General features: G+C 47.0%; 1 non-coding gene across 1 annotated transcript; it reads left to right on the top strand.

Moving 5' to 3' along the window:
* The first annotated feature begins 5,185 nt into the window (after positions 1-5,185).
* LOC142835424 (U1 spliceosomal RNA) lies at positions 5,186-5,350 on the top strand. Its single transcript, XR_012907852.1, has one exon. It is a non-coding gene; the product is annotated as a U1 spliceosomal RNA (small nuclear RNA).
* Positions 5,351-12,185: the final 6,835 nt, after the last annotated feature.

Below are 12,185 nucleotides of genomic sequence, written 5' to 3'. Positions count from 1 at the left end.
TACGCTCCCTGATCCTTGGACTCCGGCTGTCTTTCCACCCCCTCTTCCCCAGTGTTCCCTGAGCCTTAGAAGCAGGGTGCAGACTTCAGTTAAACAGCGGTTTTAGATCCACAGTAAAACCGAGTAAAGAGCACTTGTGCCCCTGGCCCGGCAAGCGCAGCTTCTCCATCACCCACACTCTCTACCAGGAAGGCATAGGCATTAATTACAAGTAGTGGACCTCAAACACGCAATCTTATCACTAATGTCCACAGTTTACATGGGCATTTATTTAGTGTTTGTGTGTGTGTGCGCGCGCGCGTGTGTGTGCACACGCGCGCACAGGCCACAGCTCCAGCGCGGATATCAGAGGACAACTTTCTCCTTCCTCCTCTCAGGGTTTTGGGTCATTAGACTTTGTGTGTGCGCGCACAGGCCACAGCTCCAGCATGGATATCAGAGGACAACTTTCTCCTTCCTCCTCTCAGGGTTTTGGGTCATTAGACTTTGTAACAAGTGGCTTAACCTATGGAGTCATCTGCTGGCTCTCTGATGTTATGTGGCTTTCGACAAATTTAGAAACACATGTCCATCATCTCAATACCACACAGAATAGTTTGGAGGCTTGTGTGATACTACACACCTATATAGTGTGTGATACTACACACCTATAATCCCCAGCACTTGGGAGGTAGAGGTGGGAAGTCGGCAGTTCAAAGCCAGCCTGGTCTACTGAGTAAGTTCTAGGACAGTCAAGAACTTTGACAGAGAAACCCTGTGAAAACACAAACTAAATAAATAATAAAAACCAAACCCAAACAAACCAGAACTTTCCTCGCCTGAAAACCCTTAGTGCTCTGACTCTGCTTCTCTCTCATCCTTAATGACTTGTCTTATCATGTTTTAGATTGAGTTTTGGCTGGGCTGGAGAAATGGCTCAGAGGTTAAGAGCATTGGCTGCTCTTTCAGAGGTCCTGAGTTCAATTCCCAGCCCCCACACGGTGACTCAGGGCAATCTTTAATGTGTTCTGGTGCCCTCTTCTGGTCTGCAGCTCAGGCCTACATGCAGGCAGAGCACTATATACATAACAGATTGAGCTTTGGGAATGAGCCTAGGCACGCTCCTATTCATTATGCCCCTGCCTCCGAACGCACCATCACCTACTTCCTCCGTGTCTTTTCATGTCTTCACAACTCATTTATTTTGCTGCAAAGCAATATTCTACGATACAGATCGTGGCATTAGTTTGACTTCCAATGCAGTATTTTCGAAAGTCTTCTGGAGGAACAGACGCTGGGTCTTGACCTGATAAACTTCACAGCTCCTTGCAGTATTGTGAGGCATCAAGGAAGGCCCTGGATCCCTTTTCAAAAGATATTTTTATTAATGCTTTGAGAATTTCACACAATGTATTTTGATACCTACTCATCATCCTCTTGCCCCAGACTCTCCTGAGTCCCAGGATTACAGGTGTGTGCCACCACACCCCACTAAATTACCGGTCTTTAAACTATCACAATTAAAAACATGCAATGTCAGTGAAAATGCAGGTAAATAAGATGTCCCTAGATAGATCCACACACAGACAGCCACCTGACTTACAGCCAAGGTCCCATGCCACGTGTTGGGAAGAAATCAGACCCTGTCGACACACGATGCCAGTCCCCTGCGTATTCACATGTTCCCTGTATCACTCTGCATGCAAAAACCCAGTCCAGATCAGTCGCAGATCTAAAGGTAGAAAATGAAATCCTAGGACATCTAAAAGATACCACGAACCATCTTCACGAGCTTGGAAGAGCCGGTGCACAAGGAGTACTTACTAGTCATTAAAGACGAAAAATATTGCATAGTTCATTAAAATGTAAACTTCTGTTAACCGCCAGGTGGTGGTGGCTCACACCTTTAACCCCAGCACTCGAAAAGCCAAACAAAGTAACTAAGTAAGTGAATAAATAAACAAGGATTTTTTTCATTAATAGAAGTTTTTTGTTTAGTTGTTTGGTTGACTGGTTTTCAAGACAGGATTTCTCTGTGTAGCCTGGCTATCCTGGAACTCCCTCTGTAGACCAGGCTGGTCTTGAACTAAAAGATCCACTTGCCTCTGATAACTCCCAAGGGTGGGGATTAAAAGCGTGTGCCACCATTGCCCGGCTTCTTTCGTTTTTCCTTTCTTTCTTTTCTTTTTGAAGGCAGGGTCTCATTGTATGTTCCAGGTTCTCAAATTCTCTTCTTTTTCTTTGTGTGTGTGGTGGTGGTGGTGGTGGGGGGAGGCAGAGTTTTTCTGTGTAACGCTGTCTGTCCTGGAACTTGCTGTATAGGCCAGGCTGGCCTCGAACTCACAGAGTTCCACCTGATTCTCTCTCCTGAGTGATGGAATTAAAGGTGTGTGCCACCATCGTCAGGCTAAAAATACCTTTAAAAGAAGGAAAAGGAGATCTTCCAGATGTACGAATACAGCTGCACCAAAACAGTTAGCATGATGTACGCGTACTTTCTTCAAGTCATTGAGAAAGGGCCACCTGCTCCAAAAGAACACAAGCCATCAATGGCTTGGACAGGGGGCATTTCAAGACAGAACATCCAAGTGGCCAGTCAGTCCATAAAAAGTGACCAGTGGCTTTAGTAGTAACCAGGTATAAGCATATTGGCTATCACGGCACCGCGTGTCAGTGTCTATGACCATATGACCACTTCAGAGATAGAAACATACACAGAGATTAACCAAACGATGTGTTCACAATCACTTTCTTCTTTATGGTTTTTCAAGACAGGGTTTCTCTGTGTTGATCTGGCTGTCTTCGAACTCACAGAGATCCTCCTGCCTCTGCCCCCCAGGTGCTGGATTAAAGATGTGCGCCACCACCGCCTGTCTCAGAATCACCTTTTATGGATACTACCCCAAACTGAAAACAGTACAATGTCCATTGTGAATAGCAAGGCTAAGCAGACTGGTCATACAACGGGCTGTTTCCAGCCATTAAAGAGAATGGAGAAGCCACATCAAATCACCACCTGGGTGGATTTCACAGATGCAATTTATTTTCGCAGAAGTATAATTTATATAATATAAAAGCCTTCCTCAGGCTGTCTTTCTTCATCTGTCAGGAGCGCACGTGCGCGCACACACACACACACTAATAATAATGATGATTATAATTAACACTAATAAATAATAACATTTAAAAATAATGAAATGACTCCATTAAAGGGGAGTCATAAACTGGAAAAAGCCTGATCAGGAGTCCTTATGCACACATGGAACGATTACCTGTTCTGATATGAGCGAAAGTAATTTTTATTATGCTAAGCCACTGAAAATTTAGGGTAGCTTTTTTTAAAAATTGAAGTAACATCCTGTATTTTTAATTTTTGTGCTGATTTTTTTTTTTTTTTGGTTTGGGGTTTTTGGTGGATTGGGTTTTTGTTGTTGTGTTTTATTTTTCAAGACAGGGTTTCTCTGTGTAGCCTTTACAGTCCTGGAGCTCCCTCTGTCGACAGGCTAGCCTCGAACTCAGAGAGACTGTACCTGCATGACCGCGTGTGAACCACGTTTGTGTCTGGTGCCCTCGAAAGCCAGAGAGGACATCAGGTCTGAAACTGGAGTTAACAGATGCTTGGAAGCTGCCATGTGGGTGCTGGGAATTGAACCCAGGTCTGGGAGAGCAGTCAGTGTTCCTGACCACTGAGCCATCCAGCCTCTCAAGTGTAGTGTCACCAGCATCAGTTACCCTGGGTCACACCCAAGGCCATACACAGTCGCGTGGATCAGTGGGTAAAGCCGTACAGTCGCATGGATCAGTGGGTAAAGCCGTACAGTCGCGTGGATCAGTGGGTAAAGCCGTACAGTCGCGTGGATCAGTGGGTAAAGCCGTACAGTCGCGTGGAGCAGTGGGTAAAGCCGTACAGTCGCGTGGAGCAGTGGGTAAAGCCGTACAGTCGCGTGGATCAGTGGGTAAAGCCGTACAGTCGCGTGGATCAGTGGGTAAAGCCGTACAGTCGCGTGGATCAGTGGGTAAAGCCGTAGTAGGCAGGAAAAGCTTAATGGCTGAGGCTGGAGTTTGAACCGTGGGTAGGGTTGGTATAGTTTCATGAGTGAGAGCCTGCCGCGGCACGGAGGCAGGGGGCTGACGCTGGTGGAGGACAAACTGGTGCACGACTCCTGCAGCGGGCAAGTGACAAGGGCCAGCAGCTTCCACGGGTGCTGTGAAAAAGACCAATTCCTTTCTCAAAATAAAAGATCTGCCACCCACGATCCAAAATTAGGTAAGGCTTCGGTCTTCCATTCAGGGCAGTTTCGGTGTGGACGTGTGATTCCTGTCTGCTGACAACAAGGCTCAATGTCTCTTCTCTGCGTAATTACAGTATCTGCTCCTGAGAGAATTTATGGGGCCGGATGAATGGCTTCACTTTTTTTCCCCCTTTAAACTCCCAGATGTTCTGACCAGATTCCAACTTCCTGAGTTCCCAGGGCTTCCCAGAGCTCCTGGTGAATTTCTTGTCCTCCCCGGGACATTCCGATTTCCCACTGAGAAATAAGAAAACAACACTGCTTCTCAGGGTGAGGGCAGTGAGCTCCATTCCCGAGCATTGGAATCTCCATTTTAGGAAAACTGTGTATCAGGGCGTGAGGCTCTGGAAGGAAATGCGCCTGAGAGTCTCCTGGGAAATAGTAAGGCCCCACCGAAAGGAAAGGACCGGCCATGGGGATCTGCCGCTGGCTTCAGCTTCTGGGAGGCCGATTCCAATTAAACACCAGCTTGACACGAAAGTATGTGTGCACAAAAGTCAAGGATGATAGAGAAAAAGTGCCCTGAACTACCACCACCTGTCACCCAGCTTGGACGGTTATCAGTATTTTACCCATTGTGTCCATGTCTCCCCTCTGCTGGTTTGTTTTCTTCTTTCAATAGAGCTGGCATTGGCAACCCCTAATTCCATGGGCCAAATGCAGTCTGCTCCCTGTTTTATAAATAAAGTTTTATTGGAATACAGCCACGTCCACTCATGTGCACACTATCTATATCTGTTTTGCACGACTATCACAAGGCTGAAGAACTGTGACAAACCATGTGGCCCTCTCCAGAAAAAGCTTGTCACCTCCTACCTTAGACTTTTAAAGTGACTGGCGGGCACGATATCATCTAACAAACGAGTGTTTCGGCATCTGTTTCTAACAGAGAAGGGCTTTAAGAACTAATACTCATACTTACCTGGCAGGGGAGATACCATGATCACGAAGGTGGTTTTCCCAGGGAGAAGGCTTATCCATTGCACTCCGGATGTGCTGACCCCTGCGATTTCCCCAAATACGGGAAACTCGACTGCATAATTTGTGGTAGTGGGGGACTGCGTTCGCGCTCTCCCCTGTAAAATAAAAAAAAAAATTATAAAATAAGAACTAATACTCAACAAAATGTATAGTTACATCTAATATCAAATCTGTTCTTAAGATTCAGTTCCCACGGGAAAATACATTCTCACAGTCGGCTTTGCCATACCTTGATCTAAATAAGGTCCACATATCCTGTTCAATTAACATATCTTCAGTTTTTCTTAATCCAACCACACCTCCTGAACACCCTCTCTTTTCTTCCCCCTTCTCTTTTCTTTTTCCCCGTGCTGAGGATCAAATCCAGGCTTTTGAAAGCACTTGAACTAACAGTACTCCTTAGCCTCCCAAGCGCTGGGATTTTAGGCACATATCACACAATGCCTGCCTGGCCTTTGCTTTCTCTATGTCTTGAAGAAGCTGGACCATTTCTACAGAACTCGGATTGGAATATGACTGTGTTCGCACTACTTATTCAACATGGTCACAATGCAATTTTTTTTAAAAGAATCATTTTGAAGAGACCAGTTATGCTGCCTAGGCTGTTCCCAGACTCCTGGGTCTAAGTTTTCTTTCTGCTCTAGCCTCTGGAGTAACTGTGACGAGAGAGGCACACACCTAGGGCTTAGAAGGGACATCTAATGCCCCACGGCACAGCTACTGCACCCAAGAGGCGGGGAGTGTCCTCCTGCCACTCATCACAGGGACAGTTCCTGGCTTTGTGTCAGCGCGTTCTTCAGGGGAAATACTTGGAAAGGAGGAAGACTGCAAGGCAGCGACAACAGCAGCCTGCAGGAGGCGGTAGCATTTCAAAAATCATAAGCAATACTCATTGAGAAAAAAAACCCAGCGCTCTGAGAGCATAGTCAGCTCCTAAATACACCCATTTCCCTTCCTCTGGTTCACAGCGCTTTTTACTTTCCCAGCATCCCTTTGGAGGGGACGGCAGTCTCACCTCACACAAGTTCCAGGCAGATCTTGCTTTGGCATTAGAATCAAGAACCAGTGAAACCTGTGCATCGCGGTGTCCATATTGTACCCATGGCTGCGATGCCATGGCTACATCTGCGTGACCTCAATGAAATTGGCCATGTGATGCCCAGGACATAGTGAATGACTCCAAAACTTAGAGATTTACAAGAAGAGTAAGCATTGGTCATCTCACGCGATGCTGGCTCTTTGGGAGAGGCTCAGTCCAGCAGTTCTGGCTCAAGCGTGTCAGGATATTACAACAGGATGTCGGTTAGTGCAGTTAGGAGCCACTTCTTGGCTGGGGCCAAAGAATGTCCTCATAGACTTGTCAAGCCTCTCTGGCTGTGGGGGGAGGCTTGCTTGCTACATTGTGGACGTCTCCATAAGGCCATTCGAGTCTCCTTAAAACACAGCAGCAACCGGGCGGTGGTGGTACACACCTTTAATCCCAGCGCTCTGGAGCAGAGGCAGGCGGATCTCTGCAAACTCGAGGCCAGGATGGTTTACAGAGAAAGTTCCAGGACAGGTTCCAAGGCTACAGAGAAACCCACATAAACAAAACAAACACAGCAACAGAGTCCCCTGAGGGCAGGTGATGAGGGTGATAGCCTCAGAAGTCCCCCCACCCCTTTCCTGCAAACACTCGCAGGACACTGCCTCCCAGCTCAATGCAGAGGGGACAGTGTGTGAGAGCGTGACATTGGCAAGCAAGAGTCATCAAGATCTTTTTAGATCCTGGTTGTCAAATAGTCTTAGTGTGATATTGCTCTCAAAGGAAATAACAGCCTAATATCTAGAGCAAAGCCAGAGGTTTTATAGAATTCTCTAGATGAGGTAGGGGGATAAGGAATTACCCTGCAAAGAGCCCAGTGAAGCTTCTTAAGTGACCCATCTCTGCAGTGTCCCCAGTCCCCACTCCTCACAGCAATTGCCCCTCAGCGTCTCCTTTCTGAGCCCATGAACATCTGAAGCTGGCATCCTCATTGTGACCTCCACTGCAGTTTACTGGATCACACGCTCTGAGGTAAGCCAGTCGCTGTGTTGTAAGGAGACTCAGGTAGTCCCGAGCCTCCCACCACCGCCAGCACAACTTGCCAGGCGTGTGAATGGATTCACAAAGTGGATCCTCGTGGCTCAGAGGGTAAAGGCGCTTGAGGCTGAGGCTGATGGCCTTGATTCCTGAGATCCACACAATGGAAGGAAAGTGAGGCCTCTCATAAGGTATTCACACACACCATGATGTACACACACACACACACACACACACACACCATGGACAGACGCAGACAAGCTCACACCATGGTGAGCACACACACACCATGGTGAGCACACAGACACAGGCAAACACACACACAGACACACATGTCATGGTAAGCACATAGACACACAAGTGCTATGGTGAACACACACACACCATGATGAGCACATCCACATACATACACACACATACACACTATGGTGCACACACAGGCACACAAACAAACACCATGGAGCATGTACACACACACACACACATATATATACACACACACCCTGCTGAATACACACACATACACACTAACTAAACTAAACTTGCTTTTAAACCTAGAGTTCTAAGTTCAGTCTCCAGCCCCACCAATTATTATTTGAGACAGAGTTTCTCTGTGCAGCCCTGGCTGTCCTGGAACTCACTCTGTAGACTGGACTGGCCTCTGACTCATAGAGATCCACCTCCTTCTGCCTTCCCAGTGCTGGAATTAAAGGAGTGCACCACTGCTGCCCAGCAAAGAGAACCAGTTTTTGCAAGGTGTCCTTTGACCTCCACACAAATACCATGGCACACATGTGCCCACACGCATATGTATATCATCAATCAATAAGTAAATGTGAAATTTGAAATAAAATAGTAAAGCATATGATTGGCCTGTCTATCTTCTTCCAGGGAGGTTCTGTTAGTGAGCGGCAGACACACACACGCAGGGCAAACACTGAGCAAGCCCTGCAAACCTCAAGAGCACATCCAAGGTGACTCACAGGAGCTCAGGAGGGACACTGCGGAGTGGCTGAGCCTCTGAGGGGGCTGACTTAGGAAAAGCCAAAATATTGTAGGCGAAAAAATAAAAAAGCAGCCAGGCAGTGGTAGCCCACACCTTTAATCCTAGAAGGCAGAGACAGGTGGATCTCTGTGAGTTCCAGGCCAGCCTGGTCTACAGAGTGAGTTCCAGGACAGGCTCCAAAGCTACAGAGAAACCCTGTCTCGAAAAACCAAAAAACAAAACAAGCAAACAAACAAAAATCCCAGCAATTTAACTAAATAAAGTGGAGTAGCTGTATTCACATACACAGAAGGCCAGTTGCAGCAGCCTGTAGCTCTGCCTCAGTCTACGAGGCCCGGAGCCGGGGACATCTTTGGAGAATGCAGGTTCCGTCACAGGTTACTAATGCTGTGCTCATCCCCCACCCCAAGCCTGGCTGTGCTGGAATCACGTAGACTCACATAAATTCCTTAAACAGAATTTAAAAACTCATCCAGGGAAACCAGGAAACAGTGCTTCTCTCTGAGGAAGCAGCTGATGGGAGACTTTCTTAAATAAGCCGCAGGGCTTCAGCAGCGGGATTCGTGACATTTCTGCCCATCACGGCTGATGGCCCCCCTTGTTCAATAGCAGGAAATAGTACTTTCAGCCTGCGGGAGCACAAGGCTGAGTAACTACTAAAACACTTCAAAAAAAAAGAGGAGAAAATGTCCTTATGCGGCCAGTGTGTTTCCCAAACAAAGTCTGCACAGCTGAGACAGAGGGAGACGTGTTATGGAAATACGGGCTGTAGGACTCAGAAAGAAATAAGGGCCATAGGGCTCTAGGGCTGGTGTGAGGACCCGGTGGTTTGAATTTCAGACTGCTGTGTACACATCCGTGTCTTTCCACGGGGCATTTAACCTCCTAGAGTCTTATTTTTCTGTTCTGGGAATTGAGAAGGTTGCCCTAGAAATATCTATGGGCTGCTTGGTTGGAGGCATGAGTTTAGGAGAAATGCTATCGGGCTGAGGTCAGGGTGCAGCTTCCACTTGGTTCAAGAACTGTGAGGCCCGTGAGAAGTGTTCTCTCTGGAGAGGCGATATGGCTGATGAAGTGGGAGAGGAAGCACCCCGTGGAAGGCATTAGCCGAATGAACTTGCATTCTGGTGGACCGGCGGATTAGTTCGACTAAACACAGGACAGAAAAGATCCTAAGTTTGGTTCCCAGCACCCTCATCCCGCAGCTCACAACTGCCTGTAACTCCAGCTCCAGGGGATCTGATTCTCTCTAACTCTTAGGGCACCTGCACACAAGGGGCCTGCATTCACACAGACAGACACACAAATGCACAGACAAAAATAAAATAAATATTTAAAGTAAAAACAAAACGAATAAAACCCCCAAAGCAGAGCTCCCCTGACCCAAGGCAACCAGAGGCTGGCAGGAATTATATATCCATAGGTAGACCTAAGAGAACAACAGCAAAGACTCAGACATCTCTTCACACACATCCATACTAGCCTTGATGGCTACTCTTTTTTGTTGTTGTTGTTGTTGTTTGTTTTTTTGTTTTTGTTTTTCAAGACAGGGTTTCTCTGTGTAACAATCCTAACTACACAAAGTCCTAGAACTAGCTCTCGTAGACCAGGCTGGCCTCGAGCTCACAGAGATCCGCCTGCTTCTGCCTCCTAAATGCTGGGATTAAAGGCGTGCGCCACCACTGCCCGGCTGCTGTGATGGCTACTTTTAATTAGCAACTCGACCCAGTCTCAGATCATCCAGGAGAGAGTCTCAGAGCAGCAGATCAGGTTGGCCTATGGCTCTTCTGTCGGGATTGTCTTGATTATGTTAATTAAAGCGGGAAGACCCACCTATTGTACGTGTCGCCTGTCTCCGGATTTGGGTCCTGAACCGTGTAAGTGTAGAGGCGGGGTTGAGCACAAGAAACATATGTACATGCATGTGTTTCTTTCTGCTCTGGACATGGGTATAACTTGACGTGGGTGAAACTGATGAGCTGCTCCAAGCGTCAGCTCAGAGTGGCAGGAAGCATGGGTAGGGGTCACAGGACACTGGAGACAGTGTTGGGGGGCATCCTCTAATGGATATGGAATCTTAGTTGGGTGATAATAAAAGGTTTTAGGTAGGGCTGGAGAGATGGCTCAGTGGTTAAAAGCACTGGCTGCTCTTCCAGAGGTCCTGAGTTCAATTCCCAGTAACCACACGGTGGTTCACAACCATCTGTAATGAGATCTGGTGCCTTCTTCTGGAGTGCAGGCATACATGGAGGCAGAATGTTGTATACATAAGGTTTTAGGTATACATAAACATACTGATTAAAACGTGGTGAACATATTTAATGGTCATGAATTGGGCACCTATGAACGATTAAAATAATAAAAGTGCCGCTATATTGTTTTTACCACAATTGCATGAATTTGCTTGTTTATTCCGAGCTGGTTTGGGACTCCTGTTGAGCCTCTCACCTCAGGATGCTCCCTGAACACTGGGATTTCAGAAGTGTGCCACCACTCCTGGCATTTTGTCACAGCTTATTTTGTTTGTTTTGTGTTCTGTCAAGACAGGGTTTCTCTGTGTAGCCTTGACTGTCCTGGAACTGTTACACCCAAATCTGCGATGTCCCCGCAAAAGCCAACAAGGAGACCGAGTCCCATATGTAAAAGCAAAGAGCCTTTATTTTAAGCAAGTTTGCAAACTCGGTCTCTCTGCATATCCAAGGTATTGAAATAAACGGAGAACCCTGAGCTCAGGTAGAACTGGGTTTTTATAGTAATGGCAGCGAGGGGTTTCAAGGTTCAGGACCCCTGATTGGCTGACATTTGTCTGGTGTCCTGGTGAGTGTGTGTTGGCACCTGGTTAGAATGTTAGGCGTTTCCTTTGAATGGTGTGTTCTTGGGTGGGGTCGGGTAATCTCAGCTTGTGGCTCTTCCTACAACCAGGTATTGCTTCAGGGTAAACTACTAAGACTCAGGCCTCCATATAAATTCCATTTAAATTTATTGATGGCCGAGTCCTACTCTGGCAGGTGATAATGGTTGGAAGTAAAGAACTTCCTTAGCTTGTCGAGGCTGGCCTTGAACTCGTAGACACTCTCCTGTTTCTGCCTGTGGAGTGCAGTCTTCATAGCCATGCTTTTGATGGGCAGGGAGAGGGAAAACTAAATCTGCAGATTGTCAGGAGTTGCCAAAAAAGAACTGTCGTCTTTAACAGTGTTAAATACCCAGTATGGAGAGACTATGAGCGACTCTCTGTTCACTTGGCCTTCTTTAACTGCTTTCAGCAGTATTTTGGTTTCCATCAGTGTAGCCGTCTTGTACTTTTTGCTTTTGTTTATTTTTTTTTTTATTTTTGAAACAGAATTTCTCTGGAGAGCCCTGGCTGTCCTAGAACTCGCTCTGTAGACCAGGCTGCCCTCGAACTCACGGAGAGTCACCTGCCTCTGTTTCCCAAATGCTGGCATTAAAGATGAGCACCACCGGCACCCGGTTTTATCACAGCTTTTAAAACAGGAATTGTGAGCTGCTTGGTTTTGTTTTTTGAGTCACGGTCACAGGCTGGCTTGGGATGCTCAGTCTTCCTGCCTGTGTAGCCACTGCTACTTTCTCCCATCGATCTCTCGTCTGTGATTGCACTCTGACATGTCTGATGCACCCGTCCACTGTTGTCTTTTCTCACCCACCACCCAGCTACTTGCTCTCCGGCCTCTTTGAGAACGTCCTGTCAGGCCTTCCCTTCTCTCTGAGTGGCTAACTGAGGAACTCTTTCTAACAGCTCAAGGCCACTCCTGGGAGAATGTTGCAGTGGAGTCTGCTTGTTGGTTCCCGGCTGCTCAGCCCCGAAATAATCACACAGAAGCTGTATTATTTAAAACACTGCTTAGCC

Source organism: Microtus pennsylvanicus, chromosome 14 (genome assembly GCF_037038515.1).
Source record: "Microtus pennsylvanicus isolate mMicPen1 chromosome 14, mMicPen1.hap1, whole genome shotgun sequence".
NCBI lineage: Eukaryota > Metazoa > Chordata > Mammalia > Rodentia > Cricetidae > Microtus > Microtus pennsylvanicus.
Note: the sequence above shows the minus strand (reverse complement) of the source record. Positions and strands in the feature narration are given on the sequence as shown.